This window comes from Acartia tonsa, chromosome 11 (assembly GCF_053477335.1).
Source record: "Acartia tonsa isolate MP-2025a chromosome 11, ASM5347733v1, whole genome shotgun sequence".
In the NCBI taxonomy this organism is placed as follows: Eukaryota; Metazoa; Arthropoda; class Copepoda; order Calanoida; family Acartiidae; genus Acartia; species Acartia tonsa.
In genome coordinates, this window is record NC_137270.1 from 11,114,554 (window position 1) to 11,139,636 (window position 25,083).

At 32.0% G+C, this 25,083-nt stretch overlaps 1 long non-coding RNA gene across 1 annotated transcript; it reads left to right on the forward strand.

Annotated features, from left to right (window-relative positions):
* The first annotated feature begins 11,695 nt into the window (after nt 1–11,695).
* LOC145331639 (uncharacterized) lies at nt 11,696–24,392 on the forward strand. Its single transcript, XR_013883822.1, has 4 exons — nt 11,696–11,961; nt 21,716–21,791; nt 22,656–23,732; nt 23,785–24,392. It is a non-coding gene; the product is annotated as an uncharacterized LOC145331639 (long non-coding RNA).
* Nucleotides 24,393–25,083: the final 691 nt, after the last annotated feature.

Below are 25,083 nucleotides of genomic sequence, written 5' to 3' on the forward strand. Positions count from 1 at the left end.
TAGAATCAACCCCATGCAGAAGTGGGTTGAAGGGGGGTGGATAGATCCTATTGGGGTGTCAACCCCCCTGGCAAAACCCCGTGCACACTACTGTTGGGCTACCTAGGACCCTATATAACCTAACCTAACATGGCCTAAATAAATAGGGAAAAAAACTACCTCCCCTTATCTTCAATTTATTTCACTTTGGGGGAATAAAATGTTACTAAAATATTGTATTTCATAGTATAAAAATTCATAAAATACATTTTTTAATATCTAAAATCTAAACAAGTTCCTTAACTGAATTATATTTACTCCTACTAATTGGTTTGGTGTCATAGATAAACAAATATTAAACCAAAACCTCATCGCGGCCTTTCTATTTGCCTATTCTTAATCCGTTTTTTTAAGAATAAAGGGAAAGGTAAAAAAAAGTCTTTCATTATCATCCCAAGAATTTGTTTAAATCATTGTTTTTTATTGTATTATAAGTAGCGCAGCTACTTTAAAATTATAAATTAACTTCTTATTGTTGTGCTTCTTAGGAAAACTTTTTCCTTGTTAAAAAAAAGTAGGATGTCTGTCTGTATATGAAAAACTAATTGGATCTTTACAGAAAGCGTCCCTGGACAAGTTCTTATCTATTTATCGAAATGCTAGACATACCCTTTTACAAAGAAATCTCTAAAAATAATTTATATTTTCAACGTTGATTTTGCCTATTTACATAACCATTTATCCATAGCCTTTTAAGCTAGTCTCAAAACCAAAAACCCGCCCTCTATTTGTTTTAATCCCTTATAATTCAGATTTAAATACCACCCTTAGCCCGCTGACCCCTGCCTAACCCTTGGGGGCCTCTAACCACCCCTCTTTGACCATAACGCAAAAGAGCAAATAATATTCCCATAGAACCCCATTGCGTCAAAAGCGAGGATTTTCTGTAATTAGGGTTAGTACATTGTCATAGGTAGGAGACATTTGGCTATTTATTAAAAATATTCCCCAAAGTTCTATGATAACGTTTTCTTATTCGTTGGCTTAATAACTTAAGGGTATGTTGTTGAATTCTGATTGGTTAGTTCATTCAGTTGAGTGTTTAAACGTTTCAACCACTAATTGTAATCTACAGCAGGGTTATTTTGTGTATTATCATGTGCATCTATTTATCGGCGGATGTCTTATTCCTTTAGATCCCTGACATTCGATTTTTATAGATTGATTCCTATCTCAGATTGCTTTTGAAGAGGTATCAGGTTCGATTCTGTATCAAAACCTCTTTTGAGAAAATGTCATGCTATTAAAGGATTGGTTATCTGTTGATGTCTTTCTCAATTTAGCTTCAATACTTAAATCTGTGTTTGTCCTGTTCTACTGGTATGTTTAGAAAATGTAAAGAATTTATGGTTTTAAATCTTCTGTTTCCCAAGACTATCAATCTTATACAGTTAGGGAGTTGAATCCATTTTTATAGAAGCAGAAATATAATCTATGATTATGGTTTGGACCCTCTAAAACTGTAATCTACCCTTCCACTTTCCCCTCTCTTGGTGAAGATATCTTCAACGCCGATACGATTTTTGAAATATAAGATTCCACTTTTGTCTCTCTTGTTGAAGATATCTTCACCAAGAGAGGCAAAAGTGGAATCTTAAATTTCAAAAATCGTATCGGCGTTGAAGATATCTTCACCAAGAGAGGGGAAAGTGGAATCTTACATTTCAAAAATCGTATCGGCATTGAAGATATCTTCACCAAGAGAAGGGAAAGTAGAATCTTACATTTCAAAAATCGTATTGGCGTTGAAGATATCTTCACCAAGAGAGGGGAAAGTGGAAAGGTAGATTACAGTTTTAGAGGGTCCAAACCATAATCATAGATTATATTTCTGCATCTATAAAAATGGATTCAACTCCCTAACTGTTATAAATCCCTTCTGAATATCTTAAATAGCATATTTACTTTGTGTCTGTGGGAAGGGGGGGGGGGAGTAGGGAGTTGTGGTTTTATTAGGGAAGTTTTCTCATATTTCTCATATTCAACAATGGATGTAGAATATACGTGGATATTGTGACAGGGAAATAATTTTCGTCAATTTAGCTTGCTAACATGGAACTAGTTCATAGGTCAGTTCATTCATCCAGTAGGAGGAAAGGGGATTTAGAAGAGGAAGTGGGAGGTGGAACTCTTTATTTTAACACGCTGCAAGTTTCACTTTATAAGAGAATATGAAAATCTGATTCTTGTGTAAGATCCATGTAATAATATATCTATTTATTCATCCCAAAAGTTTATAGTCATGTTCTACCAAGTTTTGAATATTCGTTGTCCAAACGTTTTCATTACTAAAATTAGTTAAATAATTTTGTTTATCATAATTGGGAAGTACATTAATTTATCGTCCTAAAATCCCTGGGTTTACTAGCCTTATTGAACAACTTTAAACATAAGAATTGGAGGAAGGTTAATTTATCGTCCATCTATACCGTTTTGATCTTTTCCGCATTTTCTAAATATTTACTGGGCATTTAGGCAGATTCCCACAAATAGTGTTTCTGTAATCTTGATTGAAATATTCAAATAGTAAAATAATATTTTGTTCTTAATAGTTTCAGGATATTTAAGAAAATAAGTTATATAAACCCTAACATTTTTATTTAAATCATTTATTTTGATTTAGCTATAGCTAATAAACATTCTCAAATGGCTAGGAATCTATATGGCCTTAATATATAAGAAAAACTAGAGTTTTGCTATACTTATTGGATAATCTATTAAGCTGTCCTTGTTTTATTTTCCAAAAAAAAAAAAAAAAATTTATCACGTTGGGTTAAGTCAACCAAATTTGATTTTTTTGATCTAATAATGCTAAAAGTCTTTATAGTTTTTTTTTCAAAAATATTTTTTCTTTTTTGCTGAAATTATAAATAAAATTAGGATATTTCAGTTGACTGGATAAGACTTACATCATAATTATAAACTATGAATAATACAGTAATTTAACTACTATTTTAAAAACTAAATATAGATAGTATCTTTCCCTGTCAATGCAATTGGCAATAAAATTTGGATCTTTTCAGTTGACTGGATAAAATTTACATCAACCTATTCTCTATTAATTCCCTATTCTTTTCTGAACGTTCGTACATTGCAAAGAAAAATTTTGGATCATGGAAAGAAAACGATGTAGCAGGGTTCGTCGTATTTTCACAGTAGCTTTTGATAGTTTTTTTTAGGATAGGTAAATGTTTCATATCATATGTTACAATATGTTAGTCTTACAAATAATGCTTCTTGTTTTTTTTAGTTTAATTGGTAACATCATTACTTAGTGTAAATTTTTTTTTGGCTTAACTGTAGAATAGCTAATCTTTATTCTTTTAGTATTAAAATGGTACATATGGGCGACGAGTTAAGGGGCAGCATTATATTACTTTTGGATATAAAAAATTCTAATAATTGCTTGGAGTTGGATGTTGCACCAGATTTTCATGTACTCTAATAAAGTGATACTCACAGCAGGCTAAAATGACGGTACACCCCATCCACCCCCTTTACCCCACCTCCTCCTGGATGAACAAACTGATCAATAAATGAGTTTCATATTAGCAACCAAAATTGACGACAATTTTCCTCTGTCAATATATCCACTAATCTTATATCCATTAAAATACTGTGTAAGAAAATACAGTCTAAAGTTCCGAGTATGATCCTGTTAGTCTAGATTCTAGCAGAAAATACTTCACATGGGCCTAGTTTCCTATAACCTAGAGCGATGGAGTAATATATGAGCTAGCTATGCTTTGAAAAATTGAAAAAAAATCGAGGAGGGGGGGGGGTGGGTTGATAGTCAAAATATTAATTAAAGTAAACATTTTGATAAACAAACTATTACTAGGAAATGGCCTTGCTTTTTTCTTGCACTGTCCCTTTACTCTACATATACACATATAGACTTAGTATTGGTATTATAGCTTCATCTAAATACTAAATTTGGGTATTGAGACATAATCACTAAAATATTGACACTTTTACAATGTGTCTAAAACTTTAAATAGCTGGAAAAGATAATTTTAATAAAACAGCACAATATTCTAGTAATATGGTATAGTTATGTAGCTTAAACACTATTCCACTGTGGAGATAATATAGCACCCCTCTAAACAGCGTATAGTGTCCGATAAAAATGACGTCATACAATGCAAATGACCAATGATAGGCCAGTATAAATTGTAATTGACCAATGGTAAATTGTATGCTCACCAATCATTGGTCATTTGTATTGTATGACGTCATTTTTTATTGAACACTTTACGCTGTTTCGCACCCTTCTTTTTGTCTGTATCACACTACCCTAAAGCTGACTCCCCTTCAACCCCCTCGATTTTGGTTCACCGTGGGTGAAACCCTGTACACGCCACTGTATTTATTACAGACGAACTGTCCCTTAAAGCATAGCATCATTTATAAAATAAATTTTTAATAAAAAATAATTGCCAAAATTTATAAATATTGCAGTTTTTTGCGACATATAATATTTAAATATAAATATAGAAAGGCTTTTCATTAATTCTTTTCTAAATATTTTGCATTGCATCACTGAAAAGGATAGATTTTAATAAATTCTAAAAGTTTCCAATATGATTACAGATTCCTATAATGATAAGGTATGAATAAATCAGTTTAAAGAATTTTAAAGTATTTAATCCTTATATGAAGTAATAGAATGTCTGATTTGTGTCTGTGTGTGTGTAGCGAGGGATATAGTGAAGCTTCTTTTTGGTCTTAGAATTTTTTTTTTAGGGGAGAGGGTAAACCCAGCCCTCTAAAGAGAAATAGCCCTTAGAAACAATTTTTGTTGTAATTTTTTTCTTAAAACTAAAATGAAATGTTGAAGGTCGACTTCTTCCCCCTCATACCTTTATTTAAGTGCCCCTAGAAGCCTGTAGGGACATAGACGCTGCTAGTTACATATGTGACAACAACACATTTAATTTCTATTTAACCGTGAAAAAATAGGAATTTTATATCATTAAATACTACACCTTGACCATACCTAATCAGAAATGTAATAAAACAAATATTTAAAATAAAAACTCCACCCATTACAATAAATTAAGCTCCATCTTCTTTTTCATTATACACTAGCTACTTATTTTTACTTTTCTCCTAGAAAAAGAATTTTTTTTTTGCCTGTAGAGTAAATGTGTAAAAGTTGGTAATTTTTTTATACGGATTTTCGGAATTATATATTTTTAAACTGAAATATGAAATAAAAGAATTCTTAGTTGTTATTTTTAAGAAATACGAGATTTGGTGATTTATTAGGGGCCAGATTTCATTTTCATTTATAATTAATTACATTGTTTTGATGCGTTATCTATACTAGATTTCGTGATTTTTTCCCAATAAAGCGGATCGAGGCAGCTACATAGCTTAATTGCAAAAAAAAATTGCATACCACCTTCCACTAATTTTATTTAAAGCCTAATAGTTTCTAAGTCACACAAGATTAGCTTATTGTTGATGTGGCGCTTTAATGCAAACAAATATGTACTTGTTTAATAATGGATTTATTATTAATTGGATCTTACACCAGATTATAATGTACACTAATAAAGTGAAACTTATAGTTTGCTAAGAGAAATATTCCTCCCCATCAACCCCCTGTTATCACATCTACTTCCCACCTACTGGATGAACGAACTGACCAATAAATGATCTTTATGTAAGCAACTTAATATTTCGCCTGTCATAATATCCACGCATATTCTAAATCCATTTGTTTAACGTATATATATATATATATTTTGTATTGGTTTTATGCATAACGGCATAAAATTATTGGTATGCTTTCACTTCCGCATATTATTACATCCACACACTGTTGCATATTTGCAAATTGCGAAATTGCAAATTTATAAGGGTGTTTAATGTTTATTAGCTATTGATAATGCATCGCTAAAGATCTTGATAAACACTGGACCGATATGAACAACACTAGATTATAATTTTTGGTTTTGGTGACTTGATGCAATTGGGGAATTGATGGCACCCCTTAACTTATAAATACCTATTTCCCGCTCTTTTATTAGCTTTGCTTGTATACTTGTTTTTGCTGTCATATTTATTTGAAGCAAACTTTATCTTCATGCTTAATGTGTATGTCCGTCCTTCACCTAACAAATATTGTTAATCGTCGATTTGGATAAAGGTACATTGTCCTATTTATTTTAAAAATCATATAGGAAGATTCCTTTTTAGATACAATCTTGAAAACTCTATTGTCAAAAGATGTTGATTATTTTTCACTGAAGTGTTATACATGAAAGCATTATCCTCTTGATTCATTGTAAAGGGATTCCTAGGAAGAATGGGTACGGGCCAAGGCCACCAAGATACCTTATTTTTGTTTATTCAAATGTTATTGGGTAAAGTAACATCAAACAAACAAACAACCCTTCTCTGTCCTAAATGTTAAATTGCGCCTGTTTATGGGCTTAGCCATTCCCCTTATTCTTATCATTACTGTCACGCGCGTGACTTACCAGCTGTAGGTACCATTTTAACGAGCTATGGATTATACTCGAACCCGACATCCCCCCCACCAACAAGCTGAATAGCCCCCCATTTGGTCCTGTTTCGATATTTATGAACTTTTACATTATGGTTTTCTACTAATACATTATGCAAAAAATATTACACATTCTTTTTTAATTTAACCGAAAATTAGGGCAATAGCAGAAACATTTTGTCTCTGTAATGAGAACACAGTAATAGTATCTGACGACTGCCGTTATTGACCAATGGTAAAATTTATAGTGGCCTCTCATTGGCTAATTTTTTTTGTTACGTCATAATCAGTCAGACACTATTACTGTGTTCCTGTAATGATCATTTTGATTAAAGGAAAGTGTGATTTCTTTTCTTTATATAGATACCCTAGTTATAAAGTAGCTGCGCTCCTAAAAGGCACCTGGATAAAGATATTAAAACATTTTTAGATGTCTATCCATTTCTATCTATCTGTATCGATGGACAGGAACAAGTACTCAAAATACCATGTTCTATTTGTCTGTAAGCCTCATAAGTTCTTGAAAACGACTAGACTATTAAAGTAAAAGAAGAGCAATTTGCTAGCAGATTACCTCTATTTGAACCGGCTGTTGTACAATTTTCGTTAAAGTTGCATATTTGTCCAGGGAAGGTTTTATGCTAGGAAAAGATTTAAGGTACCTTGGTGTTCCTGAACAACCAATCTTATTTGATGGTACAAACTTTGTCTGGAAGTTCTAAGTAAAATTGAAATATTTTCGCTTTTGACTTAAATAAAAAATATTAATTCCTTCAACAAAAAAAAGGGTTGGTTTTCTAATAGGCATTACTTAATTATATGTCCTATTCTTCCATTTATTTATTAAAATACTTGTCTCTAACCCTATCTATTTCCCCTATAACTCAATCTGTCTTATCTTATTTTTATTGAAAATTTTTGACAATATTTTTTGTTTTATCAATATGCATAAAATGAATTTGGGTCAAAAATTGTTCGGATAAAACAGTCAAATTATTTTAAAGGTTTATATTAACTAAATGTCATGAAACATAAGTGATCGTTGCTGCCATATTTATGACATTATGACTACATTTATAAACTGCAATATCAAGCGAATGACATGAATAAAAAGACATAATAATAGCCTTACACCTAGGTCTTTAGGAAATCCACCACCTAACATACAATTATCCTTTGATTGCATAACCCTTACTTTGAAGTACTGTGCATGGTTGTTCATGTACATACACATAAATCAATCTCATTATTGAAATCTCTAGTATGACGCAACGATATCTAGACTCTAACCCAGAAAGCCAACACATTAACATTTATGATTAATCCGCTGTTATTTTAAATAAGACAGTTTTATATGAACACCTTGGTCAAGCAAAGCAAAAGATCAGCTGAAATAAATTTCCGATTCGAGCCCTAGTTTCCTAAAGTGTACAGCAGATAACCCAATTATTGCAGACCCTATTTTCAGCGACTCCGGTCAAATGGAAAAGCGATTTAATGTATAAACGATTTATACATTATATATTCAAAAATTTTAATTTTTCAAATTTAGATTTTGTTTTGAAGTTTGAAGCTTTTTTAGCTAGTAGCAAATATTGAGATAGGACGCGGAAGCTACGCACACTTTCGGAAACTAAATTCAGTTCATCAAGCAAAAGGGACACATGGCATATTTCAAGATAAAATACGATGTTTCTTCAATGTAGCAGTATAAGTTTTGAAAAAACAATTTTGTGCATATGGAGTTCATAAATATTTGGCTTATTAAAAAATGTAATACATATATTATGTCTCAGAAAATTGGAAAAATTATACATTATACAAATAATAGTTATTTATCGTATCGTATTATAGGCAGCTTACCTCGGATATTAAGATAAAGCTTTAATATTGAAACCCAGTTTTTATTTCAATATCCGTAGAAAACTGGCAACAATACAATACGATACATGATTTTTCAGTGTGGCTTAGAACTGTCTGGAAAAGATATTCATTCATTCTTTATTTAAATTCATTTTTTTTACTAAAACACCTAAGAATCTTGACATAAAGATATGTCATAACAGGGGATATTTTGTTAACAAGAACAATGATATCAACACGTAGCTCAGCACAAAAAAACAATCTTTTAATATTTGATAATTAAGGCGGAAAAGAAGTTTGTTTTAGTATAATTTTATAGTATATATTTTTTTCTGACGGTTTCTATTCTTTCTTATTTTGGAGTAGAATTGTACTAATTACAAGGATGACAATATATGAAAGAAAACAGCTCTTCATATATTTATAAACAGAGAAAACTACATGTTAAAAGAAAAAATCATAACAAATTAGGATTAATTCTCTTTTGTACAAGCAATACTATGTCCCTAGAGGCCTAGCTATAGAGGCACTTAGGAGAAGGGAGGATGGGGATGGGTAATCGACCCTTTGAATTTCAGTTTAGAAATAAAATTTTTTTAAGGGGATATTATTTTTTTTCTATGGATGATTTCGTTTGATTACATAATCCTTTTCTTGAAGTACCAAAATTAGAGTAAAAAATCAACCAAAATCAACGATTTGCTAGCAGACGAAAAAGGTCATTGAAAAAGGAAGAGAGGTAGTTATCTGTATTGACATCTATACAATAGATCTGTTGCAGCAAATATGGACCATCGAATACCAATAGCTCCTAAAATTACATTTAAAATTTAAAATGAAAAATAAATTATCCATTTTCTTATCCCTGTTTAATGGAAAAGATAAATTAATGAAAGATATTAAAGTTAATAACGCTCTAATTCTAAATATTTCATACAACCTTAAATATTTTAATATTTAGACTTTTATAAGTTGTCAAACATAAGCAAAGTTAGTATATTTACTTTAAGAAAATATTAAAGCGCATTGGATGAAACAAGGACAACTTAATCATTGAAGTAAAGCAATAGAAAGGGAGTGGGGTGAAAAACTGTATCTACCCACCCACTGGACTCTGTGCCGACTTTCAATTTGGTTGGAAATATCAACATAACTAAGTTGCTAGCAGACGAAGAGGTCCCCAACACTGGATCCAGGTAGTTATCTGGATTACATATTTATATCTATATATTAATTACTTAATCCATAAGTACTAAAAAAGTAAAATAGTGCTGAGACACCAAAAAATATATTTTTGGGGCTTTAGCCACGCGGGGTTAAAATTATGATTGGTTGGAACAGACACGCAGTGTCCAAACTTTTGATCAACTAATCTTATCTACAGAAGGCGTATTTTTGTTAAAGTTTCTTATGGTATCAATTTATACATCAATTCATTAAAAGCTACCTGTATCATATACCTACCTTTATAAGCGTACTTTGACAATTTGACCAATTTAGTGACAGCTACTTTAAATCTCTTCAATTTTTCAATCTTATCATAAAATTGACATTTCTTATATATTGTAAGACTGCATATTTAAATAATTTTGTAATTTTGGTCAATTTTGAGATAGTATAATATTTTTGAAAATATCATGACGAAACATTCGCGAATTGAAAGGCATACACAGTAATGACACTAGACCTAAAAAGAAACTTGTCCTCTTGTTCTGTAATTCGTTGTCTTAAAATCTTGATTGGGTTAAACAAACTAGCAATGTCCAAACGTTTCAACCAATAACTTACAAAATCTAAATAAATAAGAAGTAATTATGTTCATAAAACCGCCTCATAGCTAAATATATATAAAATTGTAACTCAAACTGCTATGTCATTTAACAGGACTTCTTGTTAGGACTTTCAGACAAAGTTTATGTAATCCATGGTTATTTCCCTCCCATTTTTATTATTATATCTTTTTAAGATGCTAAATTTAAACTTCTTTTATTCTTAAATCATCCGTTTTAGATATCTTAAGTAACAAATCCCCCATAAATAAAAATATCAACTGTATTTGAGATGACAAAATAAAACAAATTTTCACAAACAAATTCAAAGCACGTTTTAAAATTAATGTACACTGTTAAAAATAATTTTTTTTTTTAGCATCAGATGATACTCTATATTCTTCACATTAATGTATAGTATCAATTCGTACGTAGTAGGAAAAAAACGTCATTACGAAACAAGGAAGTTTTCAATGCTGTATATGGTATTAGGTAATGTTTTGTGAAGTAACAGGTAGTACTAAATAATGTATTTGTCTGTATAGTATTGTCTAATACGCTCTTGGGAATATAATTCATTACGGTATAAGTAAATTTTCATTACGCTCCATCGCAATTGTTATTACGCTCATGGAAATTAACACTCTCTTATCTAAACCCCCCCTCGCTGTAGACTAAAATTTCTCTAACAAATTTTTTTCGCCAATCTTCAATCACTTATATATTATATTATATTAAATATTATTTTATTGTAGTGTAAAGGAATTATAATTTATTCAGCATGTGGGTTTTAAAATAAATTTGTCCAACATTGTTGAATTAGTCCGAGAATTTTTCTTCATTTATAAGGGAATATTCATCACACAGAAATTGTCCCATCAAAGATTGTGAATCGTAACAGCTGATTTTACAAAAAAATAAGAAGATTAAAGATTTGATTAAAAAATTTGAAATTTTATCTACCCTTTCTGTGAAGCTTGCCGTAGTGTGTTTAATTGATTGATTTATAAAATTATGCGATCTGAATGCTGCAATTTATTGTTCAATATATTTTTCACAACGTGACGTGCTTATGTTTTTAATCTGTCTAATTATTTTCGTTTAGTCCTTAAATAGTTTATTTTGGAGCTTCAATAGTTAGTTTAATTTTAAATTCTTATAAAAGTAACTTGTTTAATTTGCATATTTTTAAGTTGTTTAGTTTGGATAAGTGATTCGGTTTTTATATAGTTACTTTTATAATTTTCTTTCATGTTTGAAGTGAAGATTTGTTGTAATATTTTATATTATTTTAATACGATTCTGTAAATATTTGAACCTCAAATACAAACTCCTTTTCTTTAAATTAAAGATTAAGACATCGTATTATTTTCCTATCAATTAATTAAATACACGGAGGCGCGGAAAAGAAATCGTCTATTTTCAGTGAAGCCTTATGTAGTAGCGGAATTGAAAATATTTCTAATCAGAAAATTGAAGAAAGATAGGATATAAATTAAAAAAAAAACATTGTTTCAAAAGTATTCTTCTATAAAATGTTATGGACGGACAGAATTGTAGAAAAGCTTCGCCTATCTCCCTTTCTTTTCAAATAATGAAATTATTATTTTCACCTAGCTGTGTTTCGGAATTAACCAAATATTGGCAAAATCTATGAAAGGGATACATTTCAGACAACCATATATACACTCAAAATGCCTACCACCTAAAGCTTCCTTCGTGTATACAGCCAAGAAACAAGAATTAGAATGGTTTATATACTAATACTTGCAGGTTAGGAAATTCGTTTAAATGATCTTTATGTACAAAGTTTTCAAAAAAAAATATCAAGACTTTGAATTGTTACATAACGGAATTGTAATTTGCAAACGATTAGAACACTGTTAAAAAACAGTTTTAAAAAATACGTGGTTGAAACGTTTGAACACTCATTATTAAACCAACCAATCACAATCCATTAAAGTAACAAAAGTTGTTTAGCCAACGATTAAGAAAACATTCTTATAAAACTTTAGGGACTAGTGTACTAAACAGCCCATTGTCCCCTCTCGCTTTCTTATCATTGTCCCTTCCCTGCAAAAAATGTGATATAAAAATTAGGGTTGGGCCGGATAGTTTTTTGGCCGGATACCGGATACCGGATATCCGGCCAACGCCGGATATCCGGTTATCCGGCCAAATTACCGGATATCCGGCCGGATAACCGGCCAAATTACTACATATTAAAGTATCAAAAAAGGATATAGTCCCTTTCGTAGCAACGCACCTTAAGGGGCGATTCGTTGTATTTTTAAAATTGCTTTTAAAAGGTTATTTTAGGTTATATTTAATTAGGTGATTGCCCCGCAGGGCTAGGCAATTGGCCCCGCAAGGTTAGAGTCCCCTGCAAGGGGCTAGAAATAGGAGGAAAGCTTCTGTGAAAATACGAATAATCGCTCCTTAAGGGGCGTTGCCACGAAAGGGACTATACCCGCAAAAAAATTCTTCATAAACTGGTGTTTTATATTATACTAGCGGCTGCGTCCCTAGTATCTAGGGATATTAGAAAGGACATGAAAGTGCAGAAAAATAACTTAAAACCTTACAACGACTTTTTTTATAAAAATTAAACGGACTAAAACCACCCTGGGACCTAAAAAGGAGAAACATATCGGTTCATCAGTTAGCGAGATCCTTCGCTACAGACAAAAAAAAGCTTACTACTTTACATAATAGGATAAAATTAAGGTTAAAACTTAAAAATTAAGTAACTATTAAATCTCCATAGCAAATAAATCTAATTAACTATTACTACCCTCAATATGTAATATCAACCCCTAACGGTTGGAGGATGGGCGGGGAGGTGGCGTTAAATGCCTGCCCCCCCTCTGTTTTTTTCTATCCCATTTTCTGTGTATAAAAGGTAGAGGGCTACAACTGAGTGACTTTCGAAATATGGGTATGAATTTTTAATACCTCCTTCCTGGCGGGCACAGGATGCCAGCAAATCTGGTAAGGTCATTCAGGTAAAAAGTAAAAATATTTTTTTTACTTAAACAAAGCATTTCATACTAAAATATCCTATAGTCGTACATCCTCATATGTAATATAGATGTTCAAGTCGATTTCAGGTTCCAGGTACAATCCTGCAAGTTCTGAACCTTTAGGTCTCCAGAAATCTTTAAACGCTTTCTGTGACCGCAACTTTTTACTTGAAGATTTCAAATTTTAAACTTTAGCTTTTTATATATCTTCATGACTTATTACAATTTCATAAAACACGTTGCCATTTACCTGCCAACCGTCGGTTTGCGGCTGGCAGCTGCCAAGTACTGCTGCCACCGCCAAAATTCATGTTTTGAGATTTCTAATATAAAATTTACATAAAGATAAACATATTCAGAAAAAAATTTTCTTCTAGCTTCAATAAAAAGAAAATTACAGCCATTTAAGATTTAAAAAAACAGAGATTTTTGTTGTAAAATATAAAAGATTATATTGCCGGATATCCGGCCGGATAGTTTCAATATCCGGTATCCGGCCGGATATTGAAAATGGCCGGATATCCGGCCACACCGGATATCCGGCCCAACCCTAATAAAAATGAAAAGGTGATTTTGCAATACAGTTAAAACTAAACCAGCTTATTTTTTTGTATTTATAGACATTAACAGTTTTTAAGATACATCAAAAAAGGTTTATTAAATTAAGTCTACTATAATTAAAGAGATAAAGAATTTTAGTAATTTAAATATGATTATTTTTAAATGACATGTGTGTATTAAGTTTTTTTACAGTTGCTTTGTTTAAACATCAAAGGGAGATATAAATGGGTGGAGTAATATAAGCTGAGAATGAGCAATATTTTATGAGCATTAATTATTTGGCCATCTATGACATCCCCTTACAACACTTTTTCAACAGTGCAGCTATTTAGTAGTAAGTGTATTTGTGTACATCTATAATTCTGACAATCTGTTGCTTGACTGACACGTTTTACAGAAATCTATTTCACCTAGGCCATGGGTTAAATCAAATAAATCTAATAAATATAAATTAATTTCAATTGTATTGAAATTTTTCTTTTTAAATTCATACTTACAATACTTGTTTATTACAAGAGAAAAAAATCTTGCTTTAATGTTGCTGCACTACTTACATATGTTATTGTCCTTGTCTTTGAATCAGTAAAGCGATTCATCTGGGGTCATTTTGGGGGAAAATAGGGGAAGGCAGGCAATACTAATTCAAATTTCAATGGTGTGTTGTCACCTCGCTACAAACCCCTACCACAGGCACTACTTTAAATAATAATCACCTTATAATTTTATTCAGTAATAGGCAATATAATTTAAATTTCACAAAATTAGTTAAAAACCTTCTGGACCTATATGAAGCTTCACTTTAAAGAAGAAACATATCAGTTCAGCGGATAATGAGATCCTTTGCTACAGACAAAAATGCTTATATCATTTTCTTTTAAGTTTTAAAAAGGTAAATTATTTTTTTTTTGTGGGGGGGGGGAAGTAGATACCCTCCACAAAATTAGTTAAAAACCTTCCCTGGACACATATGAAGCTTCACTTTAAGGAGAACAATTTTGGTTTAGCGGTTAGTGAGATTCATTGCTACAGACAAAAAAGCGTATTACTTTACATAATAGGATTAATTCTAGCCTTTGTCGTATCTATTGTTTGTCGCCTTTAGGGTTTGTCTGTCTACTGTTTGTCTGTCTAGCGTTTGTCGCATCTACTGTTTGACGTATCTAGGGTTTGACGTAGTACCGTAGAATATACATCTAATATCATGGAAAAATCTAGATTTTAAAATTTTTGGGTTCTATCTCTAGTGTTTTTTTTAAAACAAAAGTTTGAATAGTTTTTAACCACCAACCCTTTCTCCTTCAGATTAAGGGGTTTTGAGGTTGGGTGGAGGGTCAATGATATTTCAAAAGCTACTTTAGGCCTACAAAAGTTTATTACTAAGGTTTGATCCATGTATCAGATGTGGTATATGAGTAGTACACACTAGTATAAAATAGTATTAGGCCTACTAATATTAAATCCAAGGTTTGCTCCATGGTTCTCAAGTGGTTTCTAAGTTATACACCAGCCTCCCACCTCCTTCCTTTGCCATAAGAGGGTTTGGGGGTGGGTGTGAGTGGGGGGTGAGCAATATTTATAAAAGTATTAAACACCAGCCTCACAGCCCCCCCTCAGTTAAGGGGGATTGGGGGTGGGTAGGTAGTCAATGATAGTTCTGAAAGCAACTATAAGCCTACAAAAGTGTTATCCTAAGGTTTGCTCCATTTATCTCAAGTAGTTACTGAGAAACACCCTATAGTTAAATCAACCTGCCCCCCCCCCTCATTTTAGAGGGTTTGGGGTTGGGTGGGTGGTCAACAATATTTCTAAAAGCAACTTTAGGCATACAAAAGTTTTATCCTAAGGATTTCTCCATTTATCTCAAGTGGTTACTGAGAAACACCCAATAGTATAATTTACCTACCCCCCCTTCTCCTCTTAATTAAGGGTTTGGGGGTGGGTCAACAATATTTCTAAGAGCAACTATATGCCAACTAAAGTTTTATCCCAAGGTTTGGTCCATTTATCTCAAGTGGTTACTGAGAAACACCCAATAGTATAATCCACCTGCCCCCCCCCCTTGAATTAGGGGTTTGGGGGTGGGTGGGTGGTCAATGATAGTTCTAAAAGCAAATATAGGCCTACATAAGTTTTATCCTAAGGTTTGCATCTTTTATCTCAAGTTATTTCTGAGAAACACCCTATAGTAAAATCCAACCCCCCCCCCTAAATTAGGGGTTTGGGGGTCAGTGGATGGTCAACAATAGTTCTAAAAGCTAATATAGGCCTACAAAAAATTTATCCTAAGGTTTGCTCCATTTATCTCAAGTTGTTTCTGAGAAACACCATATAGTATAATCCACCTGCCCCCCCCCCCAAAAAAAAAAAAAATGGGGGGGGGTGGGGTGTCGACGATAATTTTAAAATTAACTTTGGTCCTATAGAAGCTTAAATCCAAAATTAGCTCCCTCTAGCTCTAAGGGTTCTCGAGTACCCCCCCCCCCCTGCCCAAAGGGTTATTTTCCACATCATCCTTTCACAAAAAAAATCAGCAACTTTACTACAGAAACAAAAAAGTTAGAAGGGGTATTTTAAAATCACCTCGTTTTTCTTGATTTTCCAATTTTGTAGAGCTATACCAGCAAACGGAAGTAAGCAAAACTGCCTGCTCCAGGGGGAAATGAAAACTAGGGTGATAGAGGGGAGAGGGATTCATAATGTCGAATGATGAAATTAAGAAACTAGGAACCAGTTTTTTTTTGGTTTTCTATAACCGGGAGATAAAAAACGGTTCTTCACTAATGGGTTAATTGACAGATTTAGAAAAAAATCTCTTTATTAAATTTGTTTATCTATAAGTTTAGAACATACTTAAGGCTAAAAAAAACTTTCTTTAGTGTTCCTATTTTCACCTTATACCTGAAAAAAGCAGTTTCTTACATTTTATGATAAAAAAAAGGTATACGAACAAAAAATATGTTCTTTCTTGATGTAAACACAATAATTGGCATAAAATATATCATCCTAAATGTTAAAATCAAATATAGAATCTATTTTAGAGTCAATATAGTGCAAAAAGTAACCAAGTATGAAAATCTGAAGAAAATAGTTCTTTTTGCTTTTTATATACATATCACCTAAATGTATATAAAATTAGTGATAAAAACTATAAAACATGTTATAATTTTTTTAATCACTGTCATCGATTAAATTGCACTTTTAGGTTTAAGAATTACCAAAGTAGTGCAGAAAAACTCTTTTTATGGAGTAATTAATCAAAATAAATGCCAAAAATATAACTACAAAATGGTCTACTGCATTATAATAAACGCCTAATTGTTTATTTGAATTTATTTTGTTAAATATCAAGAGTTTTTATGTGCTACTTTGGTAATGAGTAAACCTAAAAGTGCACTTTAATCAACGATAGGATTAAAAAATGTAATAACTTGTTTTATAGTTTTTGATCACTAATTTTATATACATTTATCTGATATGTATATCAAAATCAAAAAGAACTATTTTCTTTAGATTTTCATACTTTGGACCAGTGTTCTGGAGCCGGAGCCGGGAGCAGCAACATTTTTGGTGGAGCCGGAGCTGGATCTGGAGCCGTATTTTTCGTTAAAAACGGCTCCGGCTCCGGACTAGCTAAAAATGACTTTTTAAAGTAATATTATAATTTGGCAACGGTCTATTTCCATATAATAAACTGAAAAACTATTGTAACTTAACAAATAGACACACATCCTTCTACTTTTATATAGCTTTAATCAAATAAAAGCAAAATATTTTATATTATTTATTTTATTTTATCAAATTCAATAATGAAAAAAAATTGATATATTAATTTTAAGGTAGGAACCGGAGCTGGAGCCGGAGCCGTATTTCCAAATATGGCTCACCGGAGCCGTAGCCGCATCAAAATTATACGGCTCCGGCACCCTGCTTTGGACAAATGTCTTGGTTACTTTTTGCACTATATTTACTCTAAAAAGGATTTTGCATCTGATTTTCACATTTACAGCGTGGCCATATTCTTCAGTATTCTTCAGTATTTGGAAATTGGGGCTTCAGTATTTTCAGTAAGTACTGAATATTCAGTATTTGAAAATTTTATTCAGTATTTTTCAGTTTTTGGAATTTTCATGATTCAGTATTTTCATTATTTCTTAAAGGGCGAATATAGGTTCGATATGATATGAGCTTATATCAAAGGTGCCATTACATACTTTTAGAATATCTATGCCAAATTCAAAAATTCAAAAAAATCCTTAAGTAGATTTTGCAATTTTCTGTTTCAATTGAACATATAATAAATGAGATTGCCGACAAAATCGTTTATTTTAGCCCTTTACAAGACTTTTTTTTGACTATTATGCTTAAGTTTGATTGACTATTACATTGGCATGCACCTTAAAAGATAATTTGAATGTTTATTATTTTAGATTATATACTAGTTTATTTAATTTTTTAAAAAGCATAAAAAAATTTGCGTAGAAGGGCGTCAGGAGTATTGACAGGGTAAATAATACGTCTTAAAGTTTATTTTCTGTACAGAGATCTTTGATTAATTCATGATGATATAAACAACCCTTGTATACGCACTTTTAACACACACACACACGGCCACAAAAAAACAGGGATTCGAAATCATTCTTCCTCCAAGAAAATTTTATTGATTATTTGATGTTTTTTTTTAACTTTTAAATAATTTACTTTATGAAGGTAGAAGGAGGGTATATTTACCCCTGATTAATTGGTTTCCACGTTATTACGACTATCATTTAACGAAAGCTTTTTAATTCAACCTTGCCACAAAGCCTTGTGTGATGCTAGGGTGTTTGAGTTCTTAGGGAACCACACTCATTACAAAATATTTTCTTCGAGATTGATGGGTTTTAAGCTATAAACAGACTTATACAATTGAATATGTCAATATTTTTAAGTTATTTATAATCTATGGAATTGCACCTTTGATATAAGCTCATATCATATCGAACCTATATTCGCCCTTTAAATTCCAAAAAAATTTGCTTAAATAAGATGTTTATTTAAGTAGTTGATGTCAGATTTTTTTCGGCGCTTTGCGCCTCACTTTACTTTCCTTTAAATTACCCTATAACTTTGTACATTAATTTTTTTTTTTATGGTATTATACATTTTTTTTTCAATTCATCTCAAATATAATTTTTTTAGATATTTGAGATGCTTTTATACAGTATTTTTTTGTCTATTAATAGAATGAATAATATAAGGTGAGTACTTTGCATGATTATTGAAGGTAAAGTTTTTTAGCATGCTCTTAACCATAGACGTCCAAGGGGGGGGGGTAAAGTGGCGATTACCCCCTCAAACGAATTTGGGGTGCCGTAGGCAACCCCAAAATTTTTTTTTCATTTTACCCCCCCCCCCCCATTCATAATTTATAATTAACAAAGAAAATTTTTGCACACTTCGCGCGCATTTTTAATACTAAATAATTAATAAAATTTAAATTACCCCTCCAAAAATTTTACCCCAGGGGTAAATTTTTTTTGGGGGGGTAAACAAAATTTACCACTGCCAACAGATTTCATGGGGGGTAATTACCCTCCCCCCCCCCCAAAACAAATTTTATCCCCAGGGTAAAAATTTTGGGGGGGGTAAAAAAAATTTGCGGCGCACTTTGCCTCCCCTCCAAAAGCGAATTATCCCCCCCTTAAAAAAATGTCCCCGCCCCCCCAAAAAAAAGGTTGGACGTCCATGCTCTTAACTCAACTAAAAAGTATTTAAGTTTTGTAATCATTTGAAATATTTATCAGTCATTTTCTGCTTAATTGGTGCAAGAAAATCTAAGAGGCAAAATTAAAAGATCTTTAGAATATCCCACTAATAACAAAGCTATGATGATATGAAATTTTGAAATGAGGAATCATATAAAAAAAAATACTTATTCAGTATTTGTATTTTTTGTTCAGTATTTCAGTATTTTTTCTTATTTTAGGATTCAGTATTTTCAGTATTTCCTTTTTTTTCTTCAGTATCAGTATTTTTTTGGTTGTGGCCACACTGCATTTAGGATGATAAATATTATTTTATTGTCTTAAGTATGTTCTAAACTTATAGATAAACAACTTTCATTAAAAGATTTTTTTCTAAATTGGTCATTTAAAGCATGAAATTAAGTTATTATTGCAAATTTTTCCAAATAACTTGCAAATATGATTTCTGCGGATTTTCTAATTTACATAGGCGTTTTCTATGTATATTCCTCTTTCCAAAAATACCTCTCTTGTTAAGATTGGATAAAAAATCTTTATGGTCGAGACTCCATAACTGTGGGGGGGGGGGGGGGGTTAAATGTGTTGACTCGTGTTACGACATACCAGCAATTTTATTTTGGATGCTACTCTCTTAGTTTTATAGATAATTACTCCAAGTTTTGGTCTCTTTCGAAAAAAACGGTGGCGGGACCGCAATTTTCCGTCGCCGCCAAAAAAAAATTTTTATTGGATTTCCTGCGAATTAGGCAATTTGGAATCATTAGAGATCATGTTATTTTTTTTCAAAAATTTTTCCCCTTATAACCAACCCTGCAGAGGGAACTTAGTCATTTTTTCAAATTTTCGTTTATCAAGGTATATCTTGCATTCAGTGCCTCTCCTAAGCTTTTAAAGATATTTAAACAAAATTTTTTTAGGTAGGTCAGTAAAAAATATTTAAATAAAAAATGGCAGTGGTACCGCCGCTCCCGCCGTCATTTTCCGCCGCCGCCGCCAAAATTTTTTTTTGCATTTCTTAAATTCAGTGCTTCTCCTGTGCTTTTAAAGATATTGAAACAAAATCTTTTACGGTAGGTCAGTAAAAAATATTTAAATAAAAAATGGCGGCGTTTTCCGCCGCCGCAGGATGACTTGTAAGGGGAAAAATTGTTGAAAAAAATAACATGTTCTCAAATGATTCCAAATTGCCTAATTCGGCGAGAAACGCAATAAAAAATTGTTATTTGACGGCGGCGGAAAACTGGATATATCTGGATAAACGAGAATTTGAAAAATATTTTTTACTGACCTACCTCAAAAGATTTTTTTTCAATATCTTTAAAAGCACAGGAGAAGCACTGAATTTAAGATATACCTGGATAAACGAGAATTTGAAAAAATTTATCAGGGGAAAAAAAAAATAACATGGTCTTAAATGATTCCAAATTGCCTAATAAAAAAAGCAATAAAAAAAATTTGGCGGCAGAAAACGGGGATGGACGGCAGGAGCTGCGGTACCGCCGCCATTTTTTATTCAAATATGTTTTACTGACCTACCTAAAATGATTCCTAATTGCCTAATTCGGCGAGAAATGCAATTAAAAAAAAATTTTGGCAGCGGCGGAAAATGGCGGGGAACGGCAGGAGCGGCGGTCCCGCCGCCTTGTTTTTGAAAGATACCAAAACTTGGGGTTATTAGTGACCCAGCCCAAAAGATTTTACCCAATTATCTCTAAAACTAAGGGAGTAGTATCCAAAATAAAATTGCTGGTATGTCGTAGCACGAGTCACCACATTTTACCCCCCCCCCCCCTTTTCTCATTAGATTTTCATTGATCGCTTATAATTTTTTCAATATTCATACATTTTCAACTTTAAAAAAATTAGAAAGTGCAAAATTAAGAAAAGGTATTTTAATATTAGGCGCTTCTCGCAAATTCTTCTCCATGTAGTTTAAGTTTTCACCTAGCAATATTAAATATTAAGAAAAATCCCATTTCTCGCTTACTCGTGTAAGTTTTAATTAGGTACATTTTCTAGTTTGGATTCGAATGATGTGTGAGTGTCAGTGGTTCTTTCTATTGATAACACTATTTTTTAGCCAGTGTCTTCGGCGTCTCGAGACAAAAAAAATTGGTTTTTCATTTTATAATTGTACATTTTATATCCTCGGAAAGCTGTACATAATATGTTGCTTAAGAAATAATAAATATTATTTAGAACGTTCCTGGGTTGCCCATCAAAGTAGTGGGCGAAACAAGCAAGACTCTACTGAATTTAAGCAGTTAGTATACAGGTATACTTACTCTAGTATGGCTTCGAAGCCAATTTATATCTACTGGATTAGAACCGGTTCACAGCCAAATCATTAAATCATCGTATTACAGACAATTGTCTATAAATATTATAATAAAAATAATAATATCAATACAAGTTTTTTTTTATCTAAAGAAATTAGGCCTTTTCGTGGCTAACAAAACTGGTTTTAATATTATAGTTTTTTATTTAAATATCAGCGGACAGCTGTCTATAATACCATCACAATGTTTCGAGAATTCCAATATAAAACAGAAACTCATAATTCAGTTAATTTTGCTTCAATTTAGGAATTTTTTTTTAATAAGAGATGGCAGTCTGTCAAATTTTTGGACCGGATTCTAAGTCTTACAAGAATTCGTCCATAAAATGGAGCATCCTTGCGGATTCCGGATTCTAGCAATATTTTAAAAGGCTTTTAAAAAAGGGGGAGGGGTTTCAATGCAACCATCTCGTAATCAATGTATAAATGGCACTTAGAATTCGAATTTTGATCTAAAATTTTGCATGAGTAATCCTTGGTAGGTCTCTTATCCCTAAATCGAACAAAAAGTTAAAAAAGAATAGTTTTTTCTCGTATCGTATTATATCCAGTTTATAACTATTCTCGTATAGATTCAAAACCGATTCTAATCCGGTGGATTAGAACCGGTTCTCATCCATACGAAAAAACTATGTCTAGCATCGTATGACATCCAGTTTTCTACGAATATAAAAATGTACGATCATAAGATTAAAACCAGTTTTTTTAGCCCCGAGGTGCCAAAGTCATTTTACATTTTTATATCCGCGTAAAGCCATTTATAATACGATGCGAGAAATAACTATTATAAATATTTTTAAGGTTTCAAGAATGATAATATGGCAGCAATTTGGCTGGAGCTTTAGACCTCAGATAAGTATTTTATTATCTCAATAGGGGGAGGGGGTGAGGTGTAGGGCAAATGTTAGTAAACCTTAAACATGTAGGAACATATGTAATCCTGCGGCCATTTTTCTCTCTCTCCATATCTCGTTAAATTAAACTGTTTTAATTAATTTTATTTTTTGTCCAATTTTTTTTGCCTAAAGATTCTTTGTGTTTTTTTCTTTTTAGGTTACACAGGAACAATTGGCATTTTCATTCAAGAACAGTAAGCAGGTAAACAATATCAATAAAAGTGCTTTTCGTCAAAGTACCAAGTGAGCACCCGTAAAACCCCTACCTCCCACCTTATTTTAAAAATTTAATTAAGCATGGATGTAGTTTTCTTTATTTATTATTGACCCCTGCGGGGAACCCTTACCCTACAGGGATATCCTGCATGTATTTTAACGTGAAACACTTGGAATTTTGAGGGGAACCACCTGAAAAAAAAATGGCTTCGCTTTTATTATACTTTGTTGCTCCAGGAATCAGTATACCAAAAATCAGACCGATTGGATAATTAGATCACATAAAAATTTGTTGCTATAAAAGTAAAGAAATCAACATGTTTAAAATGGACGTACGGTCATTATGGTAATGATTATAAAGTTGCTAGGCTTTCTAAATCTTTCCTAACTACTAAAGGAATCACCACGCAAAATTTAAAATCGATAGGACAATTCTAATATGTCTAAATAAACGAAAAAAGCTATCCGTTACGGACGGACGTACGGACGGACCGACCCTAATTATAGAAAAGCTTCGCTTTTAAAAATCAGACCGATTGGATAATTAGATCATATAAAAATTTGTTGCTATAAAAGGAAAGAAATCAACATATTTAAATGGACGTACGGACATTCCGGTAATGATTACAAAAAAATGGTACCTAAATACTATAGGAGTCATCAAGCAAAGTTTAAAATTGATAGGTCAATTCTAACATGCCTAAAAAGCTATCCGTAAGGACGGACGGACGTACGGACAGACCAACCATAATTTATAAACTAGAAGGTAGGAATTATTACTAAAATAACAAGGATGACAACATCCATAAGCAGCGAAGCACAAAAATTGTGGATGGGAATACGTAGAAGTAGATTTAAAGTGTATTTATTAAAATCAAGAATAGATTTATTGGAGAAAAAAACAGGAAAAAGTTTTAATAAACACCAAAGATATGGGGAAATACGTCAAACATGTAAAAATAGCCAAAAACCTGCAAACGGGCAGTCTGACTATCATTGTTGTCTTCTTCAAACGACAGGTAATTTAATTTTGATATCTTTTACTGAAAAAATTTCGAAAATCGGACCATAAACACCAAAGATATGGGGAAAAAAATGTGAAAAATATAAAAATAGCCAAAAACCTGCAAAAAGGCAGTCTGACCGTCTTTGTTGTTTTCTTCAAATGACGGGAAATTTAATTTTGATATCTTTAACTGAAAAAATTTTGAAAATCGGACCATAAACACCAAAGTTATGGGGAAAATTTAGAAAATATAAAAAATAGCCTAAAACCTGCTAAAAAGCAGTCCGACCGCCATTGATGTTTTATAATTGTGCTCCTTAATGATGGGAATGTTGTCAAAAAATTTCAGCTTTCTATCTTTTGTAGGAGCCGAGAAAATCACATTTCCCCCAATTCATTAATTACGGACGGACGGACGGACAGACGGACGGACAGACGGGGACGGACGGACGGACAGACGGACGGACATTGTGAATTATAGAGTAGCTTCGCTACTAATAAACTATTCTGCAACGTATTGATTTTTATGCTAGAACATAGGAAATTATACTATATAATAATACACATTTCTGTACCGTATTCTCCAATGCCCTAGAGCGTATGAAATAGTACTAAATTTATAAACATTTCTGTGTAGCGTATTCTCCAGTGCCTTAGAGCGTATAAAGTAGTACTAAATTTATATACATTTCATTAGCGTATTTTCCGATACCCTACAACGTATAAAATATTACTATTTTAATAAACTTTTCTACAGCATATTCTTTATTACCCTAGAGCGTATCAATCGATACTAAAAAATGTTGTTATTCTATATCGTAACAATTATTGTGTTATACAGTATTACATAGTGTTATATATTAATTATATAGCTGTAGCGTACTGTCGGGTCCAATACTCTCCAGAGTATCATTTGATACTAAATAAAAAAATTATTTTTAACAGTGTATAAACAAAAAATGTCATGAAAGTATATCACATAATTAAAACAACAAACAAAAATTAATCAAAGGAGCGAGATATTTAAAGTCTTTTTTTTCTATGTACTTTATAAAAGAAAATATACATAAAAAAATTAAATTTTGAAATTAGGATTTAACAGTATGCAGGG